This window comes from Gekko japonicus, unplaced genomic scaffold, assembly GCF_001447785.1.
Source record: "Gekko japonicus isolate JY-2015 unplaced genomic scaffold, Gekko_japonicus_V1.1 scaffold547, whole genome shotgun sequence".
NCBI lineage: Eukaryota > Metazoa > Chordata > Lepidosauria > Squamata > Gekkonidae > Gekko > Gekko japonicus.
Genome location: NW_015167551.1, coordinates 640,128 through 659,264, shown reverse-complemented (window position 1 = coordinate 659,264; position 19,137 = coordinate 640,128). Strand labels below are relative to the sequence as shown.

The window sequence follows — 19,137 nt, the reverse complement described above, 5'->3', positions numbered from 1 at the left end:
GACCCTAAGCCAGTGTCTCCAATTTTTCCTTTTAATCACAGGCAACAGCCTGGGACTTACTCAGCTAGAAGTATGTCGCAGGAGCTCATATGATATCACAGTCATGTGACAGGACGAAGAGGAGTCACGGTCTCTGAACCTGCCTATGCTAAAGCAAGATCCATCTTGCCCCACTGATCTGCTGCTTCTCTCAGCATGCATGCACGCACACAGACAGAAGGCACGCAGCCCTTGTTCTCTTTGCAGATCCTTCAGTGAAGCAGCAGAAAAATGACAGCTGTACAATGGTGTGCAATACACTAGGTGGGACTCCACGACCCATGGCTTCAGCATCACTGGCTGTAAGATACGAAAGGGATCTTACAGATGTGGCAGAATTAATTTCTGAAGTGCTAATACCACAACCCCTATTATGTTATCAAATATATCATCAGTATCTCAATAGCACACCTTCAGGTCAGAACAGACTCCAAGCTGATCTGTGACTAGATCTTCTTGGCGTTTTAAAATAGAAACAGTATCAGTGCATAGCTCCAGTACAGACTAGGCTGAGCCCTTCCACTCCCACCCAGTTAATGCCAACCAAAAGCTATTTTAAAACATATACTTTTCATATTGTTTTAAAACATATATTCTTGAACAGAGTTAAAAGTTTTCAGGCACTATATTTATTCTGTAGTGGCAAATTAGCTTTGTTAGACTAGAATAACTGTTCAGATGTCCTGATAACCTGCTGGCTAATAGAGTTAAATCAAATTCAGATTCCCTTTAGTTCTCCAGCAGCAAAATCCTCAGGTCTGCTTTGCACATTACGCAAAACTCCATAGGTCTGCGTAGGAAAACAAGCATGGAGATTGTCACCAAGGAATACTGTACACACATATATTTCACTGAGTGCAGACAAGCTTCCCATATACTCCCCAGGCACACACATTGATGCAGTAAAATACATACATGTACAATGCTGACCTATGACAGTTTAGGAATCAGTTTCATGCTATCGCCTACATGGAACTGCTCTTCCCAGGGCTATTTTTGGGCAGGAACGCACAGGAACGGAGTTCCGGCTGGTTCCCGAGTTGGAACTCATTAGCATAATAGGCCACACCCAACAGCAGAAACTCATTAGGATTGGCTACATTAGGGGTGTGTAGCATAACATGCAAAGGGTTCCTGCTACAAAAAAAGCCCTGGGTTTTGACAACAAACAAGGTAAACAGAATAAGAAGCAAAAGGTGGGTGTGGCTGGATGACCACACTTCTGGTAACATGTGGGTGTGGCCTAATATGCTAATGAGCTTCTCTCTGGGTGTGACCTAATATGCTAATGAGTTTCTGCTGTTGGGTGTGGCATATTATGCTAATGAGTTCCTGCTGGGCTTTTTCTACAAAAAAAAAGCCCTGGATCTTCCTATAGGAAATGTGTCCATCTGAACTGATCCCAAGAAGAAAATTTGCCTGAAATCACCATCAAGAGGGCTGTGTTGTGTGCTATTGAGTCACTTCCAATTCATGGCGACCCTATGAGTTAATGACCTCCAAAACATCCTATCGTTAATAGCCTTGCTCAGGTCTTGCAAACTGAGGGCCCTCATGGTTTCCTTTGTTTTGTGCCCCACCCTCCCCGTGCACAAGGCTCAAAGGGGGGAAAACAACACTTCCAAACAAACAACATTTACAGTCAAGTTTAGACAAGTAACACATCTTGAGCAATTCAATAACAGTTTACAGATGGCACATAAAAGGCACACCGATTTGTGTCTTTGCCCCATGGGGGGAGAAGGAAGGAAGAAGCCAGGCTAGATGGAGACCGTTGCTGTCCTCAACCGTAGGCATGGCGGAACATCTCTGTCTTGCAGGCCCTGTGGAATTGCATTAGGTCCTGCAGAGCATGGATATCATCTGGCAGAGACCTCCACCAGATCAGTGCCAGGGCCAAAAAAGCCCTGGCACTGGTTGTAGACAGCTGGATACTTTTTGGGCCAGGGATCACCAGTAAGTTCTTCTCTCCTGAGCTTAATGCTCTTTGGTGGATATACCAGGAGAGGTGGTCCTGTGGATATGCTGGAGGTGACCGTTGCATGGATCACTGTGGCTAGGTCAGGGCAAGACAGGAAGGGGACCAGTTGCCTAATCTGGCATAGCTGAAGGAACACCAGTCTAGCAACATTTATGATCTGGGCCTCCATCGATAAGGAGGTATTCAGAAACATGCCCAGGCTCTTGACAGTCGGCACTGGTGTTAAAGGCACACTGTCAAGAGCTGGGAGTTGGCACCCTAACCCTAAATCCCCCCTGCCCAGCCACAGAACCTCCATCTTAAATGGATTCAGTCTCAGTCAGCTCTGTTTCAACCATCTAACCATGGCCTCCAGCCCCTCGGCCAGAATAGCTGGGGTGGTATCTGGCTGTCCGTCCATCAACAGATACAGCTGGGTGTCATCTGCATACTGATGACAACCCAGCCTTTACCAGCTGAAACGCCATACCAGTTGGACGAGGGGGCACATATAGATGTTAAATAACATTGGAGAGAGGATTGCACTCTGAGGGACTCCACATACCAAAGGATATCATGGTGAAACTCCCTCTTCTAGTGCCACCCTCTGTCCCCAACCTTACAGAAATGAGGCAAGCAACTTCAAGGCTGTCCCACAAATTCCTACCTCGGGGAGGTGGTGGGTCAATAAATTATGGCTGATCGTTGGAAAGCTGCTGTCAGATCAATCAATCAATCAGTATTTATTGCATTAGCAAAGAAAAGCCATAGCGACTATATAGAATAAGGTGGAGATTCCACCAAGATAAAACTAAAAGGGAGAAACAATAAAATAATTTAAAAATTAAACATTTTCCAATTAGTATTAAAATACAAATACAAAATCATCATTAAAATTGTATATCTAAAAGTAAGAGAGAAAGACCCTACAATCCAGAGACAAATAATGGATGACAAATAACAACTGACTCAGAGTGAAGGATCTCTCATGGATCACTGCCTTGATGTGACGAGGGGGCTTGAGTGGTTCGATGAGGCTGTGGGCTATGCCGTGGAGGGCCTCCCAGGATGGACAGGCCACAGTAGAGAACTCAGACAAAACGTGATCCACTGGAGAAGGAAATGGAAACCCATTCCAGTATCTTTGTCAAGAAAACCCCATGGACAGTAACAAAAGGCTAAAAAAATTGAAACCGGAATATGAACCCCTCAGGTCAGAAGGTGTCCAATATGCTACTGGGGAAGAGCAGAGGGCAAGTACAAGTAACCCCAGAAAGAGTGAAGTGGCTGAGCCAATGCCAAAAGGATGCTCAGCTGTGGATGTCTGATGGTGAAAGGAAAGTCCAATGCTGCAAGGAACAATACTGCATAGGAACCTGGAATGTAAGATCTATGAATCAAGGTAACCTTGATGTGGACGAAAATGAGATGGCAAGACTGAACTTCGACATCGTGGGAATCAGTGAGCTAAAATGGACAGGAATGGACAAATTTAACTCAGAAGACCATTGTATCTACTACTGTGGCCAAGAATCCCGTAGAAAAAACAGTGTGGCCTTTATAGTCAACAAGAGAGTGAGAAAGGCAGTAATGGGATACAATCTCTTTTTTTATTATTAAGGTTTTTCAAATATATAACACATACACACATAAAGTACACACATTAACATATTGACATATATACACATTACACACATAAATTTACTGGGGTTGTTTACATTTTTAACAGATATTTATATTACTGCCTTAATCTAATATTCTTGTAACCTGTGTTACCATCTATCTCTATCTTTATCGATCTAAGTATATATTTCATTTCAGTCCATTCTTAACTTGCCTAGATATACTTATCATACCAGTTATAGAACCGTACCCAAGTATTCTGAAATATAGAGTCCGTTGCACCTTTTATCTACAGAGTCAGTTTGTCCAGTTCTGCAGCCTCTAGTACTTTGTTTACAAGTTCTCGCTTAGTTGGTATCTCTGGTGATTCCCAATATTTTGCATATAAGATTCTTGCTGCCGTAGTGAGGAAAACAATCATATAGCGAGCATCTTTGCTAGAATGTTCAGGTAGTATATTCAGCAGCATAGCCTTTGGTATAAATGGTACCACTGTACCTAGTATTTTTTGCAGAGTTTCATGTACCATTATCCAATATTTTTTAGTTCTTTCACAATACCACCACATATGGAAAAATGTACCAACCTTATTTTCACATTTCCAGCACTTATTAGAGCATTTTGGGTCAATTTTAGCTAACCTTTCAGGTGTTACATACCATCTATAAAACATTTTATAAACTTTTCTTTATATGGAATAGCTTTCGTAATCTTAATATTTTTCTTCCATATTTGCTCCCACTGCTCTAAATTAATGTTATGCCCAATATTCTGCACCCACTGAATCATATTCCCTTTTACAACCTCCTCCAACATCAAATCATCAAGTAAAAGTACATAAAGCCTTCGTATGAGCTTTGAATCCGTGGATATAATAATCTTTTCAATCTCTAGTAAATTTTTATAGAACCCAATTTTCTTATCTTTAGTAAGCCTGGATTCAATTTGCGCTCTTTGCCACCATGATAGTTCTTCTAGTGGTTTCAAACAGTCGTCAGAGTCTAATATATCCAGATACCTTCTTTGTGTTTCTTCCTGGTATGCATTTGGGAGTGTAATCGCTTCTAAAGGGACAATCAGCTTTGAGTTTTTTGAATAGTAACGCTTATGTATGGTTTCCCATACTTTCATTAGAGATGCCCGTATCCAATGCTGTTTAAAATATTTATGCATACTTGCCTTTCCGTACCATAGAAATGCATGCCAGCCTAACAAAAGGTAATGCCCTTCCAGTTTCAGTATTCTCATGTCTTCTAATGTGACCCAATCTTTAATCCACGTTAGGGCAGTTGCTCTATAGTAAATGTTCCAGTTAGGTAGGCCAAAGCCTCCCCTTTCTTTTATATCTTGAAGAGCTTTCAGTCTTATTCTGGGTCTCCTGCCTTGCCAAATAAATTTTGAAATCGCTTGTTCCAATTCCTTAATTTTTTTTTTGATTTTGGAGAATAGGAATTGTTTGAAATAAAAATAACCATTTTGGGAGTATATTCATTTTAATTACTGCAATATGCTCCATCAAAGATATCTGTAAATCTTTCAATTTCTCTAAGTCCTGATTTGTCTTCCTCAGCAATTCTTTATAGTTATTCTCTTATAGTGAACTACATTTATTTGTCATTACAATTCCTAAATATTTTATTTTATTCTGTAGTTGGAAACCTGATGTTTCTTGTAGTTGAGTTGTCCTCTCGTCTTCCATATTTTAAGTCATTATCTTAGTTTTATTAATATTGATTCTCAAGCCAGCTACAAATCCATAGTCTCCAAGTTCTTGTTTTGTGGGGACGGCACTCTCTGGAGGCATGCCCGGAGATTTCTGTCTTCACAGGGAGATAAGGGAATTAGTGTGCTCGGTACCAGTAAACATCCTGCTGAGCTCTGCTGAGATCACCGTGAGAAGCAACTTGGCTACGGTGGGGGGGAGATAGGGAGGTGGGGTGTCGGCAGCGCGCATTCCTGTTAGTTTAGTTCACAGTATTCTTGTAGCTTTCAATACACATGGCAGGGGGGAGGGAAAGGGGGAAAGCTTTAATAAAACGCTGCTGTTCTAGTCTGGGTCAGACAGATTCTGCAGAGCTGTGTCTTGTGTGTCATTCTTGAACCCTCAAGCCTTCATTGTTTCAAAGTATGGATTGAGTCCAATGGGTTCTCCAATATGAATACTAAATCATCTGCAAATGCCAAAAGTTTAAATTCTTCTCCTTTTAATTTCAGGCCCATAATCTCTTTCTGTCCTCTTATTGAATCATTAAGTATCTCCAATACAAATCTAAATAGCAAAGGGGATAATGTACATCCCTGTCTCATCCCTTTTTGAATTTCAATATATCACGTCTGTTCCCCATGAATCATTACCGCCGCTTTTTGTTTATTATAAATTGTCTGGATCATTTTCACAAAGTTAGCGCCAGCCTGTGCCTCTTTGAGAGCTTCCAGCATAAAGTTCCAATTGACATTGTCAAAGGCCTTTTCCGCATCTAGTGCCAGTTTTTTTCCCGTATGTGCTTCATAGTATTCTATTACATCCAAAATACATCTTAAATTGTTCTTAATTTGTCTTTTTGGCAAAAAAACCAGCTTGGTCTTTATGTATTATCATTGAAAGAATTTTTTAAAGTCTTTCTGCCAATATTGAAGCAAAAATTTTATAGTCCACATTCAATAATGAAATCGGTCTGTAATTTTTAATTTTTTTCCCATCCGAATCTTGTTTATGGATTAATGAAATTATCACTTCTTTCCATGATTCAGGAATTTCTCCATTGACCAATATGTTGTTGCAAACATCTTTAAAATGTAATTGTAATTGTTCTTCAAATATAAGGTAAAATTCTATTGGTAGACCATCTGGGCCGGGTGCTTTGCCTTTATTTTGTCTTTTTAATGCCTCTACCACCTCCATCATTGTAATTGGTTGGTTAAGGACTTCCCTCTGTTTTTCTATAAATTTCTTCATTTGATGGGTACTTAAGTATTCTTTTATCTGTTCCATATTAATCTCCTTTTTACTATATAGTTCTTTATAAAAGTTTTCTACTAAAATTGTCATTTCTAGTATTCTATTTGTTTCCGATCCATCCCCTTTTTTCAAGACTTTTATATATGATTTTTCTTTTTGTTTCCTAATCTTGTAGACAAGCCATCTCGTTGGTTTATTCACAGTCTCAAAAAAAAAATTGCTTTGCAAATAGTAGTTTTTTAGCCATTTCTTGTGATAGTAAACATTTCATTTTATGTTGCGATAGATTTTGTCTCTTGTACCATAACGTCTGCCATACGTTTTCCCTCTAGAGTCTGAATATCTTTTTGCAGCGTAGCATATTCTTGCCTTCTTTACTTATTCACTCTTGCAGATTCTTGTATCAGTAGCCCTCTAGAGAAGGCCTTGCAAGTGTCCCATACTACCTTTAAGGGTGTATCTTTTTGTAAATTTAATCTAAAAAACACTTTGAGCTCTTCCCTCATATTGTTGACAAACTTCGAGTTTTTCAAAAGCGAAGTGTTCATAGTCCATCTACTTCTAGTTTTCAGTGTTTGTAGCACTACCGAGATCGGTTTGTGATCTGCTTATGTTCCGGCCTCAATCTCTGCTTCTAGAAGATCATTAATAATTGTTGATGATAACCAACACATATCCAGTCTCGACCAGGAGTTGTGTTTCTTGTAGACAAATAAGGTCCATATTTTGTTTTCAGAGCTGGTGGAATACAATCTCAAAAACAACAGAATGATCTTGGTCCGAATCGAAGGCAAACCATTCAACATCACAGTAATCTAAGTCTATGGCCCAGCCACTGCTGGGTTGGATTGGATTGGAAACTGGATTGGAAACTGGATTGGAATGGGTCTAGAACCCTTGTGCCCTCCAGTAAACTCTGGAGCTGTCCCGCCACCGCTCTCTCAGTTACCTTACCCAGAAATGAAAGTTTCAATACTGGACAGTAATTGGACAGATCAGTAGGGTCCAAAGATGGTTTCTCTAAGAACAGAGTTACCACAGCCTCTTTTAGTCCCCCCGGATAGACCCCCAAACTCAGGGATAGATTTATAATGTGTACCAAGAGGCCCCATATTCCTTTACCACGGGTCTAAGAGGTAAGTGGCTTCCCCTGGTTGGCAAGGGAAGGCAATCCATCTCATGTTGGCTCTTCCTCTTTTCCTACTGCCTTCAACTTTTCCTTGCATTATTGTATTTTCCAGGGAGTTTTGTCTCCTCCTGATGTGACCAAGAGGGCTAGCTACTTGCATTTTTAAGGTAACACTAACATTAATTATTCTGTCTAGCTCTATCATCTGTGGCATTATACCTGGGAAGAAGCTAGCTCATTTCCTCCCCCCCCCTTTTTGGTTTTTTTTAAAAAAAGAATGCAATTTTAGGCAGAATTTAATAGTTATCACCACAGTGAGAATGCTTTACACTGAGGTCTCTTGAGGAACATAAACACTCATTCAATGCATGTTTTCAAAGGTGCCCTAGCACGCTCTAGAGTAACCCTCCATATGAGTTAAGCCTCAGCATTCTTTGTGGTTTGCCAAGTAACAACTGCTTCATAAGAAACTGCGTTCCCATAGTCTCTGCCACTTAATGGCTGGATCAACAAATCAGTGTTTTTTTATACATATAAAGGAAATGTGCAGGCCCAAATTGAAAGAGCAAAGCCACACAAGGCAATCAGAAAGGGCTGAGCAGAGGGAACCCATTAAGAGGGCCCTGGACAATCACGACATTGTGAATCCAGGGCTCTCCAAACTTGTTAGCAGCACTATAAAAAGTCAGCACATGTTATATAAAAAGGAGACCGCTTTCGGGGCTTAAAGAGATGAATAGAAATCTGCTGAAGCACAGTGAGTTCTCTCAGCAGGAGATCCCGCCAAAGGGTACAGAGGGCAGGACAAGTCCAGAGTCGCCAGCCACAAGTTTCCCTTCCAAATGCAAAGGGACAGCATTAGGTACAATTCCTTAGTGGATCTATGTAACAAATGTGCAGAATGGGGGGGATAGCTGTGCAAAATAACTGGGGGCAGTGTAGTAGATGGGACTTGAGCTGGCAAGGTTCTGCTTCTTGTCTCAGGTTCAAACTCACAAGGCAGCCTTCTGCAGGTTGCTTGCTCTCTCTCTCTCTCTCTCTCTCTCTCTCTCTCTCTCTCTCTCTCTCTCTCTCTCTCACACACACACACACACACACACACACACACACACACACACACACTCCCTCAAAGCCTCACCCCCCTCATCTGCAACATGGGGAATAATATCATTGGCCCACCTTATAGGATTGTGGCACAGAGTACTATAAAAATGTATGGGAGGTGCTTTCTCATCACTCTTGAACATGTGCTATAGGAAGGATGAGCATGACTGAACTTTGTGCATGGAGGGCCCCATGTTCTATTTCCTGGTTAATCCAGCTAAGGCATTTCTCAGGTAGCAGGACAGGAGAAAAATACCCTATGACCCCTTGGGGAACACTTGCCCATCAGAACTGACACGAAGCATAGACCCAGGCAACCCAGAGGCTTCCAACTGCCAGCCAATCATGGGTTTTGTGTGTGTATGGCCACTTCCGCACTGTCATTTTTGTTACTCGGGCTCTATTGCCTCAGGGGTCCCCCCCCCCCCCACAATGCATTTTGCAGACAGAATCATAGAGTTGGAAGGTACTTCCAGGGTCATCTAGTCTAACCTCTGCACAATGCAGGAAATTCACAGATACCTCCCCCTCCGTACCCGCAGTGACCACTGCTCCACACCCAGAAGATGACAAAAAACCTCCAAACCGGCCTGGAGAAAAATTTGCTTTCTGACCCTGAAGTGGCAATCAGCATTTCCCTGGGTGTGTAAGAAAGGGCCAGAAGAACTCAGCACTGAGGCAACCCTTCCTGCTCTCCCTCTCATGATCTGCCTAAGTTCACACAATGGATGCAGTTCATCAGGCCCCGAGGACTTAGCTTCATTTAAAGAAACTAAGTGCTTATGTACTACCCCTATGCCGATCCTAGGCTGCAACTCCCTTCCTTCATCATGCGTAGGGTTGCCAAATGGGGCCGGGGAATCCCCCGCTTCGAAAGCCCGATTTCTGCCGCAGTGGAATCGGGCCCCGGGGGGAACCCCGCCCCCGAAGCTGATTGTGCGACCCCAGCTAAGCAACACATCTCTCGGAGTAGGGGATTCGGCTTGGACATATTACATTCCATACTCCTGAGCAGAGAGTCCCCGATGACCACCACTTTCCATTTCCTTCCACTTCCGTGCAGCTCCATGCCCTCTTCACTCCCTTTTCCAGGTCTTTGTGGCTCTCCTTCCACTCTCATCTCCGTCACCCTCTCAAGCACGTCAAAGCAATTCTTGAGCTTCAGTGGACCAGAGCATCATCTTGGTCAACGTCTTTGGGTTTGTACTGTAGAACTGAGAGGAGGCTCAGAAGGGAGAACGACTCTTCCTTCTTCTCCTTGACTTTCTACTTCATGTTCTTGCAGAGTTCCCAGGCTCTTGTCAATAAAATCCTCCCCTTCCTTGACTTCCTGAAAGGTGGTGATCATCTCCTGCAGGCTCTGAATGTTCTCCTCCAAAAGCCTGACCAGCTTACACTTCTAACAAGTGAAGTCTGTGTTATGTACGTGGACCGCCACCAGGGGTCTGCGGCTACAGGCAAGAGCTTAGTTCCTCCAGACAATAGGAACTTAGGATCCTAGTTCCCCCAGCATGAACCAATAGGAACTTTGGCGAGAAATTCAAACCCTCCAATGGGACTCTGGGTGTGCTGGGTTGGGTGTGTATATAGTTGGCCTTGCAGGGCCGTTTTGCAGTTCAGTGTTAAGTACAATAAACGTGTGCAAACGCATGTCGTTGTCCGAGTCCTCCATGCAGCGAACCCAGTACTTTTCAGTGGTGATGAAGGTGAGCCAGGCCTGGCTCGCATCCCAGCGCAGCACCGAGCTTTGGTCCAGCCGACGCAACCGTGCCCCGCATCGCTCCCAAGCAGAACCGCACTGTGCACCGCATCAAGGACACCACTCCCCGCTCCGCACTAAGCCATGGCCTCCGCTCGAGGGAATCTGGACATCTTCAATCCAGACCATCCCGAACTCTGGGACTCGTGGACGGACCAACTGACCTGCCACCTCACCTACAATGATGTAACTGATCCAGGCAAAAGACGGGTCCTTCTCCTCAGCTCCTGTGGCGTGAACACAGTCCGCCTCGCAAAGAGCCTCCTCACACCCCAGGCAATCCTCGAGTGTTCTTACGAGGAAATCATAGACGCCCTGATGAAGTACCTCACGCCCCAGCCAACAACGCTCGCCAGGAGGATTGAGTTTCAGGGCTGCGTCCAGAAACCGGGTGAGTCAGCCGCTGCTTTCATGGCAGCCCTGCGCCAGCTGGCTATGGACTGTGCCTTCACCAAGGTGGAGGAAAACCTCCTCACGCAATTCGCCTGGGGCCTCAGCGACATAAAGCTGCGGAGTAAGATGATCGATACCGCTGACATCAAGATCGATGAGGCCCTCCAACTCACCATCGCACACAAGGCCTCCCACCACGACCGTCCATCATCTGCATCTCATCTCGTGCTCCCCGACTTGGTGCCCAAGAACTCCGATGAGGAGTATGTCCGTCTCGTCCGCCTGCCCTCCTGCCGAAAGCCACCAGGACCTCCCACCGAAAGCCACCGGGACCTGCAGCATCAGGATCCTCTGGAAAGACTGCCGGCTGTTCCACATGCACCAGCTGTGGAGAGGCGCACGAGCATAAGTCCTGCTGGTTCCGCGACGCTACGTGTCACACATGCGGAAAACAGGGTCACCTCGCCCTCGTCTGCCGGTCCAAGAGAAGCCGGCACCAGCAGGGTCAGTGGCGTCCATCATTTCGGTTGACATGCTACACAGACTTTGCCCTAATGGGGGACCCCGCTTACGCCCCTCTCCTTTGAGTTTGGTGGACTGCCAAAGAAACCCAGTTCCTATCTGGGGAGTGGGGACTTTCAGGTACAGTACCAGGGTTTTTTTTGGTTTTGTTTAAGTACCCATAAGGTACACTTTTATTATTTTTCATATTATATACCAACAAACAAACATACTACATAACAAACATCCACTTACACACATAAAACGTACAAAGAGATCAGTATATTTTCTTATAACTCTATTACCATATTTAAAGAATTTCTATAAGTTTGCTTAAGTTTCTGTATACTCTTATCTTTTTACCATAGTTTCTATTTAACTATAAAAGATTAATGATACCAAAAATTTCATTACTTTAAGCTATGCATTTAAATTGTGGTACAGTACAAGGGTTTTGAGGGACTGTTGGACTTGATTGTGATGGAGGGAAATCTGGTCAGTCTGCTGGGGCGGGCCGCTAGGCATCATGATCTGGTGAGTGAATAAATGTATAAATAGGGATTTTGCCGAGGTTTGCAGGGAGTTCCCTGCCATTTTCGATGTGGCTTTAGGGTGTTATAAAGGGTCCCCGGTTTCATTGCAGCTAGACCCCATGGTGGCTTCTATCCGTATGCGCTTCTGCACCACTCCGCTGGCCATACGGCCTAAAATTGACGTGGAGCTAGACCGCTTAGTAGCACAAGGGGTGTTAGAGCCTGTATCACACGCCATATGGGAAACGCCGATTGTCACCCGTCTTAAACCCAATGGCGAAGTCCGCATCTGTGCGGACTACAAATGCACAATTAATAAGGCTCTTCACGACCACTCCTACCCGGTCCCAGTTGTCAGTCATGTTCTGGCTTCTCTGGCAGGGGCAAGGATTTTTGGCAAACTAAAGGGGAACGGTGGCGCAGTGGGTAAATCCTCTGAATAACTATAACATCTGAACTGCCAAGCTTTGTCAGTTCTAGCCCCGTGGTGGTGTGAGAAACCAAGCCTTGTCCCTAGCTCATCATCTACCCAGCGATTCGAAAGCTTCAGCAAGTAGATAAATTGGGGACCATCCGTAAGGGGGTGGGCACATCACTCCCCTTGGGAGGTGTTAGCTGCCAGTGTGACATCTGCGGCGCGGTGAAGATCAAAAGTGGAAAAATCTGTTTTGGCATCCCCTGCAGTGGAGCGAATTGGCCAGGCAGTGGCAGTGTGGCAGTGCGACATCGAGAGCCCTGCCGTCATCAGCCAGCCGACAGAATACATGCCATCCGGACATGACTGATACAGCCTGCAGATGGATCCTCCGACCAGCTACAATGTGTGTGTGATTAAATATTGTATGTTGTCTTCCCTATCCCCCACGAATACATTGTTAGTCCATTGTCTCTGAGTAACTGTAAATCGCTCTGAGCCCACATGAGTGGGGAAAAGCGATCAATAAATTGAAAGTATTATTATTATGTTATTATAGATTTGGCGCAGGCCTATCAACAGTTGCCAGTGGACGAAGCCACGGCCATGGCGCAAATGATAGTCACACACGGGGGCTTTTAAGGTAAAGAGGCTACAATTCGGCATGAGCGTAGCCCCGGGGATTTTCCAACAATTAATGGATTAATTGTTAAAAGGGATCCCTGGAGTAATGCCGTTTTTTGATGACGTCCTGATTGCCGCGGCATCCCCTGATGACTTTGCCTCCCGCCTTCACGCCGTCCTGCAATGCTTTGACTCGGCTGGCCTCAAAGTGAAATGGGAGAAATGTCTCCTCGGGGTTTCTGAAGTGGACTTCCTGGGGTTCCGGGTAGATGCGGCCGGCCTTCATCCAGCTAAAGACAAAGTGAAGGCCATCGTGGAGGCCCCCACCCCCACTTGTAAAGCAGAGCTACAGGCATTCTTGGGACACCTTTCTGCCGCACAAGGCTGCAGTAGCAGAGCCCTTACACCGACTCCTGGATAAGCCGGCTCCTTGGTCCTGGGGCCCGAAGGAAGCGGCAGCGTTCAGGGGGGGTGAAAGCGCTTTTAATTTCAAACAACGTGCTGGCCCACTTTAATGATTCCTTGCCGGTGGTCATTGTATGTGACGCCTCTCCCTACGGCGTCAGCGCAGTCCTGGGCCACATCGTCCCTGCGGCCGCGAAGTTCCTGTGGCCTATTACTCCAGGACCTTAACAGCCGCGGAGCACAATTATGCGCAAGTCGACAGGGAGGGGTTGCCGATCATTGCTGGGGTCAAGAAGTTTCACAACTTTGTTTACGGGTGCCCTTTCACGATCGCTATGGACCATAAGCCCCTCTTAGGCCTCTTCACTGCCGACAAACAAACGCCTCACGTCATGCCACTCCGGGTCCTCTGATGGTTACCAGTACCGCCTGGAACACTGCCCGGGCAAGGCGATGGGCCATGCTGATGCCCTGAGCCGGCTACCGTTGCCAATCGCTGATGCTGATCCCGCTCCTGCGGCAGGGGTCCTGCTCATCTAAAGTCTTCTGGAGCCTCCACTGCAAGCTGCTGACATCGCTGCCAGGTCAGCCCAGGACCCCCTCCACTCCCGGATCTTGGGCTGGGTGGTGAGGGGTTGGCCTACGTCGTCCCAGGGCCCCGAGTTCATGGCTTTCAGTACCCGGAAAGATGAACTCTCAGCCCTGAAGGGGTGTCTTCTGTAGGAAGACTGAGTCGTGGTCCCCAGTGCCCTGAGACAGCGGGTACTCACAGCATTCCAAGAGGCGCATCCTGTCATCGTAAGAATGAAGGCACTGCCCCGGAGCTATGTGTGGTGGCCAGGAATTGATGCAGAGATAGAGTCCTGGGTCCGGAGGTGCCAAACCTGCCAGGAAATTCGCCCTAAGCCGCCAAGCGCACCAACACAGCCGTGGGAGTCAACCCGCAAACCATGGTCCTGGCTTCACATCGATTTCGCCGGACCATTCCAGGGACTGTTGTTCTTAGTAACGGTTGCCTCCTACTCAAAGTGGCTGGACATCAGTCCCATGTCCAGAACTTCTATGAAGGTTATGATCTGGTCCCTCCACTGGATCTTTGTTACACACGCCCTGCCAGACATGATAGTCTCCAACAACGGGGCAGCCTTCATGTCAACAGAGTTCCAGGAATTTCTCCAAAGGAACCTGGTACGGCACATCTGAACTGCACCCTTCCACCCTGCGACCAACGGCCAGGCCAAGCGGATGGTGCAGACCTCGAAGGAAGCCTTCAGCAGGTTAACAGATGGGGCCTGGGAGTTCCGGCTAGCCCATTTTCTCCTGACCCAGAGGACGATGCCTAGCCCCGTCACCAGCCACAGTCCTGCGAAATTATTGATGGGCTGAAGACCCGCAACCTTGTTGGATCGGCTACACCCGGACCAGGCCCCAGACTCCAAGAGGACGGTGGAACAGTGAGAGGCTCTGAGAGGGTTCTTCTCGGGTGACCCAGTGTTCAACCGGAACTACGGAAAGGGAACTCCCTGGTTGGCCAGACGAGTGATCAAAGTCACGGGGCCAGTATCGTACGAAGTATCAGCGGACGATGGCAGGCTCTTAAAGAAGCATGTGGACCAACTGAGGAGGTGACAGCTCCCAGAGGCAGGAGAACCGATACCGTTGGCAGCAGGAACCGACACCTACATACCCGAGCCCAGTAGTCTGCTCGAAACCCCAAGCATTGAGGAGGCATCTTCCAGGGAACCACCCCCAGAACCAACGGAACCAGAGACACTTCAGTTGCCACAACAAACGCCCCAGCCACAGGTCACAGATAGGCAACCGGAACTTGTAGCCAGTGACCTGGTACCAGCCCCCCGGCATTCCCTCAGAGAGCGCCGACCCCCCGCTTATTTAAAGGATTATATTACGTATGTTGGGTCGGAACTATGGGGGGACAATAAATAAGTACAATAAACGTGTGCAAACACATGTCGTTGTCCGAGTCCTCCATGCAGCGAACTCAGTACTTTTCAGTCAGAGTTTCGGGGCCCTGAGGCAGATCCTCAGGCTAAGAGCCACAGGCCAAGAGCCCTTTCAAAAGGTCACTTCCTGCCAAGCACAGCAGAGCCACCAGAGCTCAGCATGGTCGGGGGCAGGGCTTGCAATCAACAACAACTCACTAAGTCCCCAGCAGCCCCCCAACACAATTAGCCCCACACAGAACTTTAACAGAACCACTCTCTAGCAGTCTCCGAAAAACCCACTCACCCTCAGCTTCTCACACAGCAGCTAGGAAAGGCAAAAGGCAGAAAGATTTTTAAAAAACCCCTTACTTTTCATCACCATAGGAAAAACCAGGAAATTTTCATGATTTCACAGTGGAATTTTCTGCTAGCATCAGAATAGTAATTTAATTGTTCTGCCAATTCAGAAAGAGCAATGTGGTTTTGGGACAATGAAGTTTAGGATATTTGAGGGAGTTTGCAGGGTTTTTTGTTAGAAGCTAGATGTGTGTTCTCACAGGATCCAGATGTGCTAGGGTCGCTAACTCTGCGTTTGGAAATTCCTGCACATTTGTGGGGATAGAGCCTGGAGAGAGAAGGGTTTAGGGAGGGGAGCGACATCAGTAGGGTATAGTCCCATAAAGTCCACCCTCCAAATCAGCCACATTCTCCTGGGGAACTGATCTTGTGTGGAGATAAGTTATAACTCCAGATTTCCAGTGCCCACTTTTAGGTTGACAGCCTTAATCAAGACTGAGCAAAGTAGACAGGTATGGCCTTTGTGGGTCCAGACCAATTCATCACCAGTAATTGGTCCTTGCCAACCAGAGGTTTAGGGTGCCATGTTTTGTGACCTGGGGCCCCGTCACCTTAAAGGGGACATGTGGGGAAAGGGTCTGACTTTACCATTCAGTAGCTAGCAAGAGGGTGTGCAAACACTTAATCTAGATTCCCTCAAATCAACTTCCCTTCCCTAAACCCCTGACAAGAGAAATACCCACCAATATTAAGCACAACAGTTTTAGCATTGCCAGATCTCGGGTTTTGATCCAACGTTTTACCCTCCTTCTCATGGTCTCGAGAGAAAAGGAGTTAAAGGCTGTGAAAAGTACGCAAAAGGAGAGTGATTTCAGCAAAGCGTACTTTATTCTATCCGGAACAAGATGACTTTGGCCGGCTCGCAGGCCGGTTTATATTCCCCGAGAAACCACCACCCAAAACACCCCCCCACTTCCCAATAGGTTATTTACAGCGGCCGATAGTCCCATTGGCTCTCAGCCAGGAACCGAGCCCCCTGATTGGAGCGGGTTAGGATCCACATAGTCCATTGTCTCTTGGAGTGAAGCTCGACGTTTGTCTCTGGACTTGTCGGGACATGTCTGGACTTGTTAGGACTTGATACACCACAGGCTGAGAGGCCAGAATCTTGGGGTCTCAATGTTTAGCTTGAAAGGTTTGACTGTTCCTTCCACCCACCAACCCCATCCATGTCCAACAGGATACACCTGTAGCCCCAGACACAGCCAGGCTGCTGAAGCCCCATTTCCCACCTCCCTCCCCATATTGGGCCCCTGCAGCCCTTGGTTTTCATCTCACTAAGAGAATGAGAATTGTGAAGCACATGAAGCTGCCTTTGACCACCAGTCCATCAAGGTCCCCAAACTGTGGCATCCCCAGGTTCCACCCACAAATCTCCTATTTCAGAGTTGTCAACCATATAAAGAATGCTGCCAGCTAGTCTTGAACCATTAGGACAGACACAAGTTCAGCAATTTCAATAACCTTGCCAGTACAGAAGTGCCATGGGAGGGTCGCTTGGCCTGTTACACAGCTGTTAAAGACACAGGGTTGCCATTCTCATACAGTTTTGCCCAAAAATGAGTGCCACTGCGCGAGATCCCTGACGTGATGATGTCACTTCCATGTGACATCAGCGCGTCGCATCACTCCACCCCGCTCCCAGTTCCCTCCCACCCTCCACCAGCGTGGACATCAGACCTGGCAAAAGATATTAGAACCGGGGGGGGGGGAGTACTGGGAGGAGTGGCATTCCTCATGAAGGGCATCTATCGAATTACAGGGTATCAATTTCACACTCCTAGACCCATATTTGCAACACAAATCCCAATTAAAACAGTAGTCTGGATGCTAAATTTTCCTGTACAAATCTAAGAGAGTAGTCTAGTCTGTAACCTGCCCAGGACTCACACGACCTGGAAATATGTTGGCCTTCAAGGCACCAGAGGATGCCTGTGGGTGTTATGGTGCAACAGACTAACAGGGTTGCTCTAGCAGAACTCCCAACTGGAAATTCAAATCGGGTTCACAGCAAGGCATGATCGGCAGATGCCGCAGAAGGTCGTAGCTGAATAGACTGAAATGTAACATTTCAGAACATGCTGCTTTTTTAACTTCTCTACAGACAAAAAAAATCTCACTATTTCAAAATATATGCGCAGAAGGGGAGGGAGAAATTCCATCACACCCCTCTCCTTGAGGTCCTAGCTTTCCACCTGCAGAAGGTTCCTTTTAGCATATGGAAGTATTTTAAAATGAGAAGTCTCGCAGGCCATTCTACCACCTTGGACACATCTACCAGCCCTCACTCCACTCCTTTCATAGACCAGGCCTTAGAAAACAGGTGTTATAATCATACCCAGGGCCCAATCCAGTCCTTACTCTGTATATGTCACTAGGCGCACACACAGCCTTCCTGCAAGCACAGCTTTCCACAAAGGGATGGGAGTGGACTAATGAGTGGGGTTTCACATACAACAGTATTGCATGTCAGAGAGGAAAGGGAGAATTGAGCAGGGTGTGGGGATTAGCACCTTGGCATTTACTATTCCCCACAGATTAGCATCACAAGGAAGTCGTTCCTCTGTGGGCTGGTATGCCTTTATTTCACTTGGGAGGAGGAAGAGGCGGATGTCCCAGGTTTTTGTGTCCCTTGTGGAAACCCTGAGTGGACAATGTGCTGTCCCAGCCAGCGTTTTAAACTGTAGTTAAGTAGAACTGCCATATATCTTTAAGAGCAGTGGTCTCTGGGAATTGAAGTCTTTAGTTAGACATCCCACAGCATCCGGCACACAGACGCGCGAGGATTCGAGTTTTACAGCTCTCTTCCCGTGGCCTTTGTTCTCTTTCAACGGCAAGGAGATGGGAACACGCAATCCTTTTCACCATGAGCCAGTGAACTGAATACACCCTGAGTAAAAGCCTGATGCCAAGTTGCCCAGAGCAAAGGTAAAATTCAAGCCCAGGACACAGAAACAAGGGGGGGGGGAGCCTCATGTGTGGCCCTGTCCTGACTTCCCAGGTGTGACTGATGATGCCTTGCACACCAGAAGCTAAAGCCAGACCCAGAGGGGCTGCTGACACCAAATCAGGAGTTGTTGTCTCTGTTTGAAAGCTTCAGAAAAGTGGCCTTGGCTGTTCTGAGTTTACAGGCCTTGGAAGTCTACAGCTGATTTCTGCCTTCGGGCTGGCCCAGCCTGCACTGGCTTGTGTTTTCCTAGCGCGTCTTCCTTCCTCAGTCCCCTTTAATACTGCAATGATTAAATCATAATATTGTAATCATGCCTTACCCGGCTAGCTTAACATACATATGATCTATGTCATGATTCAAACATTTCCTGTACAGCAATACATGTTGCTGAACAGGTTTATGCACGGGATAGGCAGTTGGGTGACCCTAGGAGGGTTTAA

At 46.4% G+C, this 19,137-nt stretch overlaps 1 protein-coding gene across 1 annotated transcript in view; it reads right to left on the bottom strand.

The window, feature by feature from the left end:
• Positions 1-19,137, bottom strand: part of TFAP2E (transcription factor AP-2 epsilon (activating enhancer binding protein 2 epsilon)) — a 116,383-nt gene that overhangs the window by 25,478 nt on the left and 71,768 nt on the right. The window lies entirely within an intron of this gene.